Source organism: Mauremys mutica, chromosome 8 (genome assembly GCF_020497125.1).
Source record: "Mauremys mutica isolate MM-2020 ecotype Southern chromosome 8, ASM2049712v1, whole genome shotgun sequence".
Taxonomy (NCBI): Eukaryota; Metazoa; Chordata; order Testudines; family Geoemydidae; genus Mauremys; species Mauremys mutica.
In genome coordinates, this window is record NC_059079.1 from 57,495,006 (window position 1) to 57,510,493 (window position 15,488).

Sequence of the window (15,488 nt, forward strand, 5' to 3'; positions counted from 1 at the left end):
TGTGTGCATCTGAGCAAGGGGATCTGTGCCAGTGTGGGTGTGCCTGAGAGTATCATTGTGAGCATGCGCCAGAGCAAGTGTGTGCCTCAGTGTGCAACTGACAACTTGCACACTGGGTGGCTGGGTCTGGTGTAGCTCAATGTGTCTGTGTGGGGTGGGGGTGGGGTCTCTAAAGGGATGTATGTGTACAGCTCACAGTGTGCATTTAACTAAATGTGCTGGGGTGCCTGAGTGGGGGAGACTGTCTAGGTTGGAGTGAGCATATGGATACAGACTGTTGTTTAAATCCAGCTTGTTACCCATGTTTAAAAACACCACATCTGTTGTAGGTTTCACAACATCTATCATTAAATACCCTGGGCTTGATTCTGACCTCACATACCAGTCTGACACTGACACAACTGACTTCCCTGGAGTTACGCCCAGTTGATACAACAATAGGTGCGATGGGAACCAGACCCTCTGAGGCCAGAGCTAACTCACAAAACTAGCCAGCTCTGCAGTTATAGCACTATAGCTTCTGAGACAGACAACCACCATGAGCAGGAGGACAGTCTGATGGCAGGGTTGAACTTGATCTTGTTTACTGTCACATGTATTATATATTAGTACTGCAGTAGCATTTACAGCTGCCCCAAATGAGACCAGGGCCTGGTGTGCCAGGTGCTGTACATATGCATAGCAAGAGACAGTCCGTGCCCCAAAGACCTTGCAATCTAAATAGACAACACGGACAAAGGGGAAACTGAGTCACAGAGCAGTGACTTGTCTAAGGTCGCACAGCAGGTTAGTAGCCACGTCTCCAGATGCTTAGGCCAGTGCCTTACCCACTAGATGGCATTGCCTCAGGTGCACATAGCTATGATGCCATTTGTAAAAATCAAACATATAAATAACCAATGGAGAAACCAAAATGTTTCCTGAAGGGGGTGAAAAAAGTGACTTGATCCAATGACTGGCTCTTGATGGGGTGGCTCATGCCTCCCATTCTTTCTGCTCTTGAGCACTAGGTATTACTAGAGCATGATTTCAGTCCCATGGTGCGGCACACATGAACATCACACATTATGCCGATGCAGAGCATTTTCTTAACAAAGGATTGATTTCCTGGGGGTGACTGTGGTCCAATCCGCAACCAATGAGCTACAGAATTGCAGTGGCCAAAAGCACAGTTTACATACGTGCACTAGAGCCATGAAAGCTAATGTCTGGTGTAAATTTAATCGACATGCAGACTGTGATTCATGCCAGGGGGTCGAGAGAGCACAAGAAAAATGAAAAATAAATGGACTTCACCACCACAATTTTTAGCAATAGAAGCAATTTCCCTGATTGTAGGATTTACACCACTGGCTAGTGAAAGCAGCTTCAGCTCATCTTTCATGTCCTGCCTGCCCAGGAAAGTCTCTCTATGGCTCCCCCAGCGCTGCAGCTCCTGTACGTGCAGTTACACAATTCACGGTCAGTATAAGGCGTCCCCGCTCATCTGATTCCCTTATAAACTCTGTTTCTACACTAGACACCTTGCAGCCTTAGCCATTCAAACAGCCCCTGCTTGCTCACGCACCAACACCCGCACAGCTCTATTCAGCCCCAGTGATTGGGGAGGGGGGGGGGCCAGTAGCACAGGACACCAATAGGGGCTCCAGGCAAACTAGTAAGCACAGCCCAGACAGTGAGCATGGCCAGCAGGGGAGGACCAGGGAATGTGCTGGATGTGCTAATTCAATGCATTCCCCACACAGCTTCAGCCAGAATTCAGCAATTCTATGGCGTACTAAATGCAGTGTCACGGTGCCCTCCCCATGTAGTGGCGGGTGGGGGGGTCAGTGCCCCCCTGGTGCAGAGAGCATGTGGGTGCATGTAGTTTCCCCACCATTCCCGCCAGAGTGAGTTGAGCACATACCGTATATCTGTTGTGTGTATAATTGCCATATAAAGCAACATTAAGGATGCACACTTTGAAAAATAAAAGGGCAGGAACTACAATGCTAAGGCAGCAACAGCAACATTAACTCAGCCACATTGTGCATGCGCCATAGATTTTGTGGAATACAGCTGGCACCAGTCAGTAGTTACTGAGCCACTGGACTGGGAAACCACACAGGTGGGCAGCACGGTCCAGTTCACGATGCTGTTTGAAGTTGAAAGTTTTCCACTGGAAAAAAATGGTGTGCGTACAAACATCACAGTACAGTAACTTGCATTTTTTTTGCATTTAATTTCCTTGTGTGAGTTTTTTATTTGTTGGGTTATTTTTTTCTTAGTTGTATGTTTCAATTAGCCACTTAAAGTCTGACTCAGGGCGTGGAAACATGGGGGAAAAGCCTGCCATTGTTAGCTCAGAGTAGCTATCTGTGGTCATACAAGGTTTAGCTGTACTAACTCCCCGTGTGGACACACTTAGTGTGGAATGAGAGTGTGTGCAGTAGCTTAATGCACTTTTGATTCACACCCTAGTGTACTGTGCACTAACTTCCCTGGGTATACAAGCCCTCGCACAACTTAGCCTACCAGCCCTGGCTGCTTGGGTCTAGTCATGCAGGACCATGGGGACTTCATTCCTCTCTCCTACAAATCATTACAGCTGCCACCTGAACGTGACTAGTTTCAATCACTAATGTAGCTTTTTACAGTTTTTTTTTAAATGTTCTCCTACCCATGCAAGGGCTACGAGTGAACCATGGCCATGCTGAGGTCAACATTTGTGGCCTAAACATCCAAACTTGGGTATCTAAAGTGAGCCACCTAAAGCCACAGGTGCGCTGAGAGACCTGAGTTTGCAGCTGTGCTACAACCGTGCTGTGTGACCATGAACAAGTCACTTCTCCTTCCTGTCCCTCTGTTTCCCCTCCTGCCCTTGTCTGTCTGACATGGTTAGACTGTAAGCTCTTCAGGGCAGGGACTGGCTCTCCTGACATGTATGAACAGTACCCACCACATCTCCACAACCCCAGCGTGCCTACAGCTGCCCAGCGAGACACGCTCTTTAGGTAGGGATGGTCAGTATGTGTTTGTCTAGTGCCCAGCACAAGGGGGCCCAGCCTGGCTGAGGCCTTCACACACCACTGCAGTATACGTGCTAACCCATAACAGCAGCTGCCAGACAGTGACAGAGGGGTACCCAGTAGATAGAGCGCACAGTGACTGGAGCCTTACAAAAAGCCAAGGCAGACGGCGTCAAGCTAGATTGGAAAGACTGGGTCACAAGCAAATGGTAATCCCCTGGAGATTACAAATCAGACCAGCCGAGTGCATAGCAATAATACCCCGCGCGGGGGGCTATGGGAACTCCACGTTCCATGGGACACCTGCTCCCCTGCCTTCTGCTTTCTTAGGTGGGGGTTATGTGGAAATAAATAAAGGAAAACTTTAGTTTCAAGGCTCAGCCCTTCAGATGCAACGTGCTGAATTGTGGCTTCACTGAAATAAACTGACGGCAGAGCCCAGAGACATTCAGCTCAATGACAGATACCGCCCTGTGTCGTCAGGGAACTAACTGAGCCTTTCACTACACCTGGGTGGATGGTCTAACTATTGCACTGATGTGACTCCCTCAAAGCCACTTGAGCTACCAGGGATGTATTTGGCCCAAGATTTCTAGCTCTCAGGGTGGATAGTGCGAGCAATAGCAAATGCTTTTTGAAAGAAGGGTGAGTATGGCACAAGGAGGAGCTGCTGGGAGTGACTAGAGGAGGAGAAGCAAACTTCCCAACACATCTCTGCTAGTGCACCTAACTTCTGACCAGCTGGAGCCATTGCTATCCCAATCCTGGGCCTCTCCCCGGCTCTGCCAGTGCAGCTTGTGCTGACCAACAGCATCCAGCTATTTCCCAGCCCCGGCTCTCCCCTCACCAGAAGCCAGCCACTGGGCTGAATTGTGCCAAACTTGTGTGATGTCAACAGATGGCTGTGAGGGTGAAATGCCAGGCTCATATTAGCTTGTGAGTGACACAGAAAAGATTTGAACTCAGCTCTGTGGTGGAGGCAGAGGAGCTGCATTAGCCCCACTGAGCACTGAAATGTTCAACGAGAATCCCAATGTGTGGCTGGAAAACACACCACCAAATGGCTTGAAAATGCTGATGCTAATATCATTTCCGGAGGGCTAGACGTGCTTGTCACTGAAACGCTGGTTCTACTCCCTGCTCTAAGATTGCCACCTTGGTACGTCATCTAGGCCCCATCCACACAGTGCCAAATGCAGTATGATGCCAGCAATCAGGTAAGAAGGGGTGATTCTTCCTCCTGCTGGCAGCCGACTCTGGCGTAGGGTGGTGGTAGGTGCTGGCACTGCTGCCCAAGTTACTGCACCTGGTCAGGCCAGGCATCCTTCCTCCCTGACTCTGTTAGCCCTTCCAGAGTGCACGTTTCTCCATGACACCAGTACCATTCCAGGGGCCTGAGCCAACCTCACTGGAGTCAGTGTAAGTCTTTCTATTGACCACAATGGGCACTGGATCGGCCCTGTTTGCCTTACCCCTTTCCTCTTAGGGGTCCTATTCTGCTGAGCGTAAACTATTGCAGAAGGAGGGGGTGCTAGCTGCATCAGTCACATGACATGGACCTATTTCAAATTTACAGCACATTTTTGCTGGACGTAGCACTTACACCATTGTAAGTACCATGAGCTGCAGAGCAACCCCTCCACTGTGGAAAAGCCTGGTCCAGGAGGGAGATTAAGACCCTGATGGCTATCTGGAAACCAGCCAGATACAGTCAGAAGGTGCCTCAGCAGGTCTCTGATCACCTAACTGCCAGCAGGATCCAGCAGACTATGTGAAAATAAAATCCATAAAGGTGCAATACATTTGGCTGAAGGACTCAGTCAAGGTCTCCTGCCACCAGCTGACAGGCTGTCCCTAGTCTGGTGAGCTGGACTTGGTGCCAGACCACCAGAGCCATTAACCTTGTAGACAACAGGAAGTCAAACTCAGTGGGGTGGTGGAGGAAGTGGTCTGGCAACAAAATAAGGCTCTTCCTGACTCAGTTATAGTGCCACCAGGTCTTTATTAGTCTGTGTATAGGGCAGTGGGGGAGAGGGGCTGGGACAGGAGGGTATGGACAGTGCTGTGTGGGCAGCAGTAACATAGCCATGGCTCTTGGTATACGCACACTATTGGTGGACCTGTCCTCTTTTGGGGTTGGAAGTGTCTATCCTCTATTATCTCCACCCTGCAATCTGCACAGCCCAGAAAGCCCTTCCACCCCCATATAGCCAAGCAAGGAGCAGTCATTTTAAGTATCAGGGGGTAGGTGTGTTAGTCTGTATCCACAAAAACAACAAGGAGTCCGGTGGCACTTTAAAGACTAACAGATTTATTTGGGCATAAGCTTTTTTACCCACAAAAGCTTAAGCCCAAATAAATCTGTTAGTCTTTAAGGTGCCACCAGACTCCTAGTCATTTTAAGGTGCAGTGACACTCCCCTTCTCCCATCACCAAAGCTCACAGAATGAGAAAATTGCCTCTATACCAACTGTAGTCCCCAGTGCTCGTGGTAGCAAAAGCAGCATCTGATACAAGCCTACATTCCATCCTAGCATCTTAAATGTTGCCGCCTGGCTTCTCCCCTGCCTTGCTTAGTCATTTACACCATTCCCATTCAGCAGTGTTTACAGTCACTTTGCAGAGGGGTCAGTGACCAGAAGGGAATCGAGCCCTACAAAGCTGACTGGCTCCAGTTCCCCATACCAGGAAATTCAAGCCACACATTTTAAAAAACAAACAAAGCAGGCAGGGCCGGCTCCAGAGCCCAGCGGGGCAAGCACCCGCCTGGGGCGGCCCTTTCCCGGGGGGGGCGGCAGGCTGGGCCGGCGGACCTGCCGCAGTCATGCCTGCGGGAGGTCCACCGGAGCCCCGGGAGCAGCGGACCTGCCGCAGGCATGACTGCGGAGGGGACGCTCGGCCGGCGGCTCCAGTGGACCTCCCGCAGGCATGACTGCGGACGGTTCGCTGGTCCCGCGGCTCCGCTGGACCTCCCGCAGGCATGACTGCGGCAGCTCAACCGGAGCCGCCGGACCAGCGAACCGTCCGCAGCTGCGGGAGGTCCAGCCGAGCCGCGTGACCAGCGGACCCTCCGCAGTCATGCCCGCGGGAGGTCCGCTGCTCCCGCAGCTCGGGGGCGCTTCCCAGGCATGACTGCATGGGGCGGCCAAATTTGTAGAGCCGCCCCTGAAAGCAGGAATCAACTGAGTTGAGAAACTGGCTTGGAGCACCAATTGCTGCTTTGTGGCCCTGTTCCTTTCTATAGGTGTGTCTACACTGCAAGCAGCAGTGTGATTACAGCACCTGTAGACACACCCAAGCTAGTTTGGATCTAGCTAGCTCAAATAACAATAGCAATGAAGCTGCAGCAGGGCATGCTTACATGCCCTCTGCAGACGTCAAGCTGCTCGTGCTGCTGTGGTGTCGCTGCTATTGTTATTTGCGTTATGTCGATCAAAGCTAGCTGGGCCTGTCTGCACATGCTACAGTCACACCTCTGGTTGCAGTGCAGATACCCCGAGTCTCACTGATCTAGTCCATGTACAGGTTGACCTTAGTTTGTAGCCTCTGATCTTTAACAGGGTTCACACAGAACTTTTCAGATACCTACTCTTCAAGCTGATGTACCAGGGTCACAGGCAGTGAATGTTTCCCTGCTGAACCTGAATAGGACACCCAGGCTTTCTGCTTATCTCATTGGTTATCATAACCCTGAGCAGTCCAACCACACTGTGGTCTGGTTATCTGGCAGCTTTATGGTAGATTAGGCCACAGGCATCTGGAGGAACATTTGGTAATGTCAGGGCGGCCGTAGGCTTCAGCACATTAAAACAAGCACCCCTTCCCTGGCACTAACCCCAGGTTACTTCCTTGGAAGTCATGGCTAGCTCTGATGAGTGGCTTTGGTGGGAAGCAAGTGAATGGCCGGCAGTCGAGAGACGTGTCTTTATAGAAAACAAATCCATAAAGAGAGTCAAGGTCGCAGCTCTGACCAGGGGAACAACATCCTAGCGACAGGGCTGCCCAGGTGGAACTTCACCCTTGTGCAGAGGACCTGAAGAACTTCGGTGCGACCTCAGTGGTGCTTAGACTTGTGCTGCCCCTTTGAATAGGGCTGAGTCCCACCCACACTGAATAACTCTCAGTGGGGCTTTGCCCACAGAAAGCCAACATTCATGGCAACCTGATGATGGCACCATGCCAAGCAGGGCACAGGGACCATCCACTGCAGGGGTTGGCTCAAGGCAAAGACCTACCAAAACTTCAGAGGCACCAACAACCCTGAGACACAAGACAGCAAAGAACACTGTGGAACTCATCCCTGACTCCATGTGGTCCCTGATGGGGCCGGGAGATGACTGCATGCTCACCTTTTCAGACCAGTAGGAGGCCTCACTGGACCAGAGGGAAGGGCAGAAGAGGAGGCCAAATACAGGTGGGAGTAGGGGAAGGAAGAAGGCAGGCAGGAGGAGATGGAGGCCCAGGAGACAGGCTGGAGTCAGCAGTTTGAGACACTGCCACAAATGATGCTGGAGTCTCTAGCACCCCTCCTCCCAAGCTCTAGTCTCAAGCCCCAGCTGGTATCTGCAGCCTGCCCATGTGCAATGGCAACAATATCCAGTTCCTTTCTTCTCACACTGCTGCCCCACGCCAGTGCTCAGAACTGGTTCCTGTGGGCACTGCAAGGACACAAACCTTCCATCAGCTGCCACCTACCTCCCGAAAGCATGAAGCAGACCTGCACTTCAATGTATCTTTTTGCCCCCTTTGGACAGTATGAAAAATGTTCTGCACTTTTTCTATTCTAATAAAAAGTCATGTTCTTTAATAGCCCTTGTCAGAGTATATCACAGGCCAGGAAACACTGCTAAGTAAATACTTCATTTGTGATTACATACAGCAATGATTGCCTGACATCAGATCAATCAGTTTTTAAAAGGCAAATTATTTAAGGGCATGTGACACAAGCACATCAGCATGGTGTTTTCACTCCACTTCCCCTGCCTTCCCCAAGGCAGCAGTGTGAGCAAAGTACCAGCACAGAGCATCTGCTATCTGGCTTGCTGGCCTTGTTCGCATAGCAGCAGTGGGCGCAGAACCCCAGACAGGCTGATACTGAATACTGAGATGCCACAGCCAAGGTCAGGGGGCCCCTTTGTGCTACATGCTGTGCACACAGAGACAGACCAGGAGGGAATCAAGCCCTGGCCTAACGAGCTGACAATCTAAGATGGAAGGAAGGAAGGCTAAGTATAGAGCTGGTTGGGGAGTCAATTTACAGCTGGAAAAAAAAAAGACTACAACATTTCAAAGGTCAGAACTGAAATGAAACGTTTTGAAATGATCAGAAGGAAGCATTTCATCAGGCACAGTCCAAATGGTTTGTGGCTTCTCGGGTTATGGACGTTTTCAAGATTTCCACTTTTTGTTCCACTTCAGGATGGGAAAAGGTTTTGAAAACTCTCACAGGCCAGGAAAACCTGCCCAGCTTTAATAACCCCCTCCCCCCCCCGGGCAAAAGGGGAACTGAAGCCCAGACTGATGAGATGACAGTAAGTGTGGGGCAGAGCTGGGGACTGAACCCTGAGTGCTAGGACCACCTTAGCCATAAGGCCCTCAGCAGCCCCTGTCCGTTCCCAGAGGTTCTGGAGCACACAACCAGCAGCAGGGCCGTCCCTACCCATACGCAAAGTACGCAGCTGTGTGGGTGCCCTGCGCAGCTCTGTGCTGTTCCAGCCCCTGCTCTGCCTCTTCCCCCTGCCCCCGCCCCTGCTCCACCCCAGCCCCACCTCTTCCAGCCCCTGCTCTGCCCCAGCCCTGCCCCCACTGCACCCCTTCCCTAAAGCCCCCGCCCTGCTCCGCCCCTTCCCGCCCTGGAGGACTGCAGCAGGGCTGGGCCTGCACTCACAAGTGGCGGGAAGTGCAGCGGCCTGGCCCCTGCCACGCCACCGGTGAGTGCTGGGGGGGCGTTTCCCCCTGCCCCCCAAGCCAGTCCTGCCCCCCCGGAGGCCTGGGCCCCCACACACACTCCCCACGGGGGGGCTGCGTAGGGCCCCAGAATAGCTAGGGACAGCCCTGACCAGCAGCAACAATTTGCATCTCAGTTCAGTGTCACTCCACCTCTGCAGGCCTCTGGCCTGCCCCTCCAGTCTCCCAGAGGCACTGCACCCTCAACTGCTATTCATTTGTCAGCAGCCCCATAACTGGAGCATGGCTCCACCAGCCGGGCTAGCAAAGGCTGGCAGGGTCCAAGTGAGTCCCAGTTGATGTGATCATCAGTCATATCCCTGCTGTCTAAGAGTATCCCTGCCGATGCCTCTCTGTGCAAACTATGTTTGTCGTTGCATTGTGACCCTTGGCAGATTTGCCAGTCCTTGAAGCCCCCTCTGTGACTAACAAAGCCTGCATGGCTGATGGGTGTAGAACTCCTGGGCCCGATTGGGAAAAGAGAGGCTGAGAAGCAAGTTCCATCCGTCCCCAGCACCAGTTGGAAACCCCTGAAATCATTCAAAGTCCTTCATTGTTTCAGGAGCAAAGGCAACCTTGACCATGTGGGTCAGCATTTGCTTCTTATCCAGCTCAGCTTCTGCCCCTGAGGTCTTCCCAATGCCACAGAACTCTGCCAGGGAGCAACAGTTGTGTTGATGGCCAGTCTCTAGAGTACTATAGCAAACCTCTTGTGCACGGGGGGGCATTACCTCCTGTACAGGTGGATTTCCATGACAACTGTCAGCACTGCACACAGAAAGGCTGTGTCAAAACAACTGGCTGGGTCAGCCTCATTGGTCGCCACCAGTCTAGACAGCCACAGCATTGTTCCACCAGTGGCAGAGCTCCGCCTGGCTCAACAACTGCCCTTTGCACCATCTAGTATAGCAAGGAAGACAGGCACAAACCTCTTCACTCCAGAGAGTCACAGATTCCAAGGCCACAAGGGACCATTGTGATCATCTAGTCTGGCCTCCTGCATAGCATCAGCCAGAACGCCCCCAAACAATCCCTAGGGCAGATCTTTTAGAACAATATCCAATCTTGGTTTTAAAATGGTCAGTGATGGAGAGTCCACCACAACCCTGGGGAAATTGTTCTTATGGTTAATTACTCACCGTTAAAAATTTACACCTTATTCCAGTCCGAATTTGTCTAGCTTCAACTTCCAGCCATTGGATCGTATTAGGCCTTTTTCTACTACATGGAAGAGCCTTTTATTAATGATTTGTTCCCCATGTTCATACTTCTAGGCTGTGAAGTATCTTTGTTAAGCTGAACAGATTGAGCGCTTTGCCTCGGTTTCCTTTCCAGGTAACGCCCGAGAGAGCTCTGCGGGCTGGTGCCATGTCTCCCCTGCTCTGTGTAGGGGGTGTAACAGAGAAGCTGGAGAGTGCTGCAACATGGAAAGGCAGGAAGGTCTCCATGACACCAAATAGCCACTGTGAGGCAGTGGTGGATTAACAAATTTGGCGCCCCTAGGCCTTCAAAAAATTGCCGCACCCCCCTCCCCCCCCGCCAGGTCACCTCTGCTCCCCCTCGGCAAGCCTGGGAGGGAGGGGGGGAAAAAGGGAGTTGTGGCGCGCTCGGGGTATGGCTGCGGTGGAGTGGAGGTGAGCTGGGGCGGGGAGTGGTTCCCTGCCCCTCCCCCCCCCAAGAGTCACTCCCCGTGCCCGTGGGCCCCAGCTCACCTCTGCTCTGCCTCCTCCAAGTGCACCGCTACTTGCTTCTCCCTCCCTCCCAGTGTGGCAAGCCTGGGAGGGAGATGGAAGGAGGGAAGCATGGCACGCCTGGGGGAGGAGGCGGACCGGGGATTTGGGGAAGGGGCGGAGTTGGGGAGGGGTCACGAGCAAATTTGCCACCCCTGCAAATTTGCCGGCCTAGGCGATAATACGCCGCTGCTGTGAGGGGATTTAAGTTTTAAGAGAGCCTATAATCCTAGGTGACAGGTAGGGCTCGTCAGCAACCCCCTACCCCCAGACCTTGTCAGAGGCAGCTGCTGGGGCACTATGGCATAGAATGCCCCACACGTACTCTTAGACACCACCACTGAGCACAGAACCAGAGGTGGATGTGACAGCGTGGTTGTGAAGGTGACACACACCGAACCAGGTGACTTGGAATTAGCTGGTGGTACCCATAACCGGTTACAAAATCAGGGCTGTAGTCAGAGTGTGAGCAGGACCTTTCAATTCTCTGTTTCCCCATCTGGGACTAAGAGTCTTTACCAACCTTATAGGGATGCTGGGAAGGAGGCTCTCAAACTTTGGGCCTGCCCCACACTGAAATCAATGGGAGTCTGGCCAGTGGGCCATGGATCAGGCTCTTAATGTTTGTGAAGCTCTTCCAAAGCCTTTGGGATCCCGACCCACAGTTCGAGAATCGCTGAACTAGATAAAAGCTGCCAGTCTCTAACCTGGACCACAAAGTGTCCAATTTAAATATCAGCCTGATGGGTGCCGGATGGAAGAGCAGAAAGAAGAAGGGGGGAATATGGCTTTTTCTTGTATGTTAAGGGAGCAGCAAGAGAGATTTTAAGGCTCTATCTAGCCCACCAGTCAGGGAGATTTGTAAGGTGGTCAGATATCCCGGTGGGGAGAGTGGGCTGGATGGAAGATAGATCGGGCTCCGTGCCGAAGGCTGAGTCCCCAGAGCAATGCATTCATTAACAGCCCCCGCTGACCCGAACGCGACACTAAAAACAGCCTGATGGACCACTGCTAAAGGGATTGTAAGTAAACAAAACCCAAGCACTCATATACAGCAAGATTAGGCCCTGACACCAGTGCACGGAGAGAGAGCACTATAGCAGAACATGCCAAAAAAATCAAACCTGCCCACGCTGGCTCTTGTCTGCCTGCAGCCTGGCACCTGTGCTCCGGCGCACTTCTCCACACGGCTGCTCACGATTTCCAGAGGGAGCTTGGACACAGAAAATTCTGCAGGAAAATGGACCCTCCTGAATCTTTCTGTCGTCTCCCCCATCTCGATGCCAACCGCACAATGCAGACTCGAGTAGTGAGGGGCATGAGGCATGTGACAGCGATTTAGCTGGTGGAAACAGCGCTCATTTGTGGGGTGGGGAGGGGTTCAAAGGAATCCATGACAGTGACTCATCTTTTAAACTCTCAGACTGGAGCTACCAAATCAACACAAACGTCCATAAAACTCTGCCCCAATCCCTGAACAAGTAATACCTAAGAGCTCTGGCTAGCCCAGGTAGCTCGTCCACAGATACGGCTGCAACCACAGCTCCAGTCAAAGGCCCTGCATTCACAGCTGTCCCTCAACCTCCCATCCACCCTCATAACTGCAGCAAGAACCTTCCTTTGGGGCTGTAAATTGGCAGACTTACTCTTAAATTGGATTGAAATTTGTTTGCTAAGTCTGAAGGAAACTGATAAAGGCCAAGGTCTTCAAAAGTGACTCACGACATTCAGGGTCTCTGTTTTTGGGGGCCCAGCTTGAGACACCTCAGAGGGACTTGCTTTTTCAGAGGGCTCAGTGTTTTCTGAACTGAGGCCGCCTTTTAAGATGTTGCAAACTGGGCATGTCAAAAACAAAGACTGAAAATTATGAGTCACTTTTTAAAATCTTGGTCAAAATGCCAGAAGTGAAATGTGCATAATCACAATTTGACCATCACAGAATCCCCGATGAATTTTGTCCATAATAATACGTCTACATCACACTCCATCCCTATGTCTCCAAAATGTTTATGAACTAACTCTCAGAACATACCTGCAAGGTAGGTAGGTATTATGAACCTGGGGAAACTGAGGCATAGACTAGTTATGAGACTGGAAGAAAGCATGCAGTCAGTCTGTTGCAGAGCTAGGAATAAAAGTGCAGAAGGATTAGCTTACCAAGGCAAAGGTGGAGAGAGCCCAGAACTGGAACCCAGGAGAGCTGCTTTCTGTTTCCACCTCTGCCACTGACCTGCTGAGCGATCGGGGGCAAGTCATCACTCTTTCTCCTCCCTCCCTCCGTCTGTCTTGTCTATTTAGCATGTGAACTCTTGGGGGCAGAGTCTCACTATGTGTCTGTACAGCACCTAGCACAGTGGGGGCCTGAACTTAGTTGGGGCCTCCAGGTACTACTGTAATACACATAACTAATGCACACCCAAACCAGTATGCACTATCTGCAGTCCAGTGGATTAGCAGAGAGGTGTTTGCAGGGAGTGAGAAACTGGCTGAAAAGGACAAAAGATCCACATTGGCCCAGTTGCCCTACAGAAATGTGACAAGGGATGAAATACAGGGCCTGACAGTACAAAGAGTGACGGGTAAGAGAACCAAGACACTGATCTCAAGTGTCAGTGGCCTGCTATTATTACCTCTGGCCAAAGAGTTATCAGAAATTGGGAGACAGTTATCAGGCACAAGCAGAAGGTAGATTAGGACATTGCTAACGGTGGGCATGTGGAGAGCCACGACTAACACACACACTGAATTTGTTTACTGCCATCGTGTCCTCCATGTCTTCTCCTCCCTCACCCGTTTTGCCCACCTGGGGTGCTCTAGCGTGAGCTCTTTGGGGCAGGCAACACCTGTAGCAAACCAGAGTCCCTCCAGTTCCTGCCACTGAAACAGACAACCATGATGATGGCAACTGATCACTGATAGCAAATCCAGCTGTCCAACAGGCTATGTTTACACACCCATGTAAGAAACAGACAGCCACTGTGAAACAGCCCTGCCACCCAGATACAATGATAGCGCTGAACACAACTGAACCACTCGCCAGGAGGATCTGGTCCTTGTGTTATCCTAGCACAATGGTGCTTTAGGAGCCCAGCTGAAAGGTACTATTACTTATATTTAGCATCTCTATGGCATCTTCCTTCCAAGGAAAGCCAAGTGCATTGTAGATATTAACCACTTGAGAGGAAGGATGGTCCAGTGGTTAGGGTCTGACCCACTGGGGAGAAATTCCCTGTTCTGCCACAGATTTCCTGGGTGACCTTGGGCAGGTCACTTAACCTCTTTATGTCTCAGCTCCCCAGCAGTACAATGGGGATATCAGCACTGCCCTGCCGCACAGGGCTGTGGTGACAATAAATACCATACAGCTCGTGAACCACCTCAAGATGTACAGATTCAAGAGCACCAAGCTACAAGAGCTAAGTAATATTAATTCAACCTTAAGATACAGGCAGGTTTTTTATCCCCATTCTACAGGTAGGGTAAATGCAGACACAGAAGTTACGTGAACTGCCCACACGGGCACAGTTGGGACTAGAACTCAGAACACCTGATGCCCAGGCCTCTGTTCTGCTTTCACACTTTCCTGCATATTGACACCGGCATGCTAGTCCCACAAGATGAGAGATCTAGGCTAAGCAACCTAGTTAATAGTCAAGGCCACCATGAGCTGCTCTGAGCTTGTTACACTATCAACACACAATACAAATAGGATGACATCCCTTGCTACGCTGCATTGAGGGGAGGGAGCCAGTCTTCCTCTCCTATTCCCTGTCTCTCCTCTATAGGGAGATATGTGCCCACCCCCACTCCTCCTGCAGGAGGGAGGGGAAGAAAGAGGCCACCCTGAGGCCCTGCCGCTAATGCCCTCTCCCCTCTGAAAGCTTGCATTAAATCTCCATGGGGATGGCTGAACTTCTTCTAAAACTCAGGAAATTGCAACACTGAGTTCACCCTCTTTCATTGAGTCTCCATCCTGGTAAAGAGTGGGGAGCTCCTAGCCAACCCCCACCCTGTCCCTGCACATGCTGGTCTGTCTGTCTGTCTGTCTGGGGGGCCAAGATCGCCTTTTGAATCAATTTCCCCTTTTGCCCCTATTTTCGTCCCCTGGCCACATCCTGTCCCCACCCTGCATCCCTTCATAACGGCCAGCGCCATGACAACAGCCATTACAAATGGCCGCCTTCCAAGCTCAGCTAGATCTACTGTAGCCACTGGGGCAGATGGCACAAGGGAACATGAGCTGCACCTCCTCGAGGGGTGCAGCCAGGGCCGGCTCCAGGCACCAGCCGAGCAATCTTGTGCTTGGGGCCGCAGATTCTAAGGGACTGCATTCCCTCCAATCCTTTTTTTTATCTTTTTTTTTTGCTTCGCCCCTTCGGCCGCCCCGCACGGTTTATTTTTTTTGGTTTGCTGCTCTGGCTGCCCTGTAGGGGGCGGCGGCGTGGAGGAGGGGAGCGCCCTGCTGGGAGCAGGCTGCGCACTCCGTCTGCAGGCGGCGCGGCGGGAGGGGCTGCATGGCGAGCCCCCTGGCTGAAGGAAGCCCTGGCCACCCCTTCTTCTCTCTCTCCCCCCGCTCCCTCCTCCTCCCCCTGCTAGCCGGGGCACGCACCCCACTGCCCGGGGCACGTCTGCAGCACAGGGAGTCCCCCTGCACCCTGTCTCCGGCCGCCCCACACGGTTTGTTTTTTTTGCTTCGCTGCTCCGGCTTGGGGTGGCAAAAAAGCCAGAGCCGGCCCTGGGTGCAGCAGAGGGAGCTCTCTGCCTGCCTCATCCTGCTCCCCCCAGCCTTTTGGGACTGACTCCT

General features: G+C 51.9%; 1 protein-coding gene across 3 annotated transcripts in view; it reads right to left on the bottom strand.

Annotated features, from left to right (window-relative positions):
* Nucleotides 1-15,488, bottom strand: part of LHX4 (LIM homeobox 4) — a 77,082-nt gene that overhangs the window by 21,008 nt on the left and 40,586 nt on the right. The gene's annotated exons all lie outside the window — the stretch shown is intronic.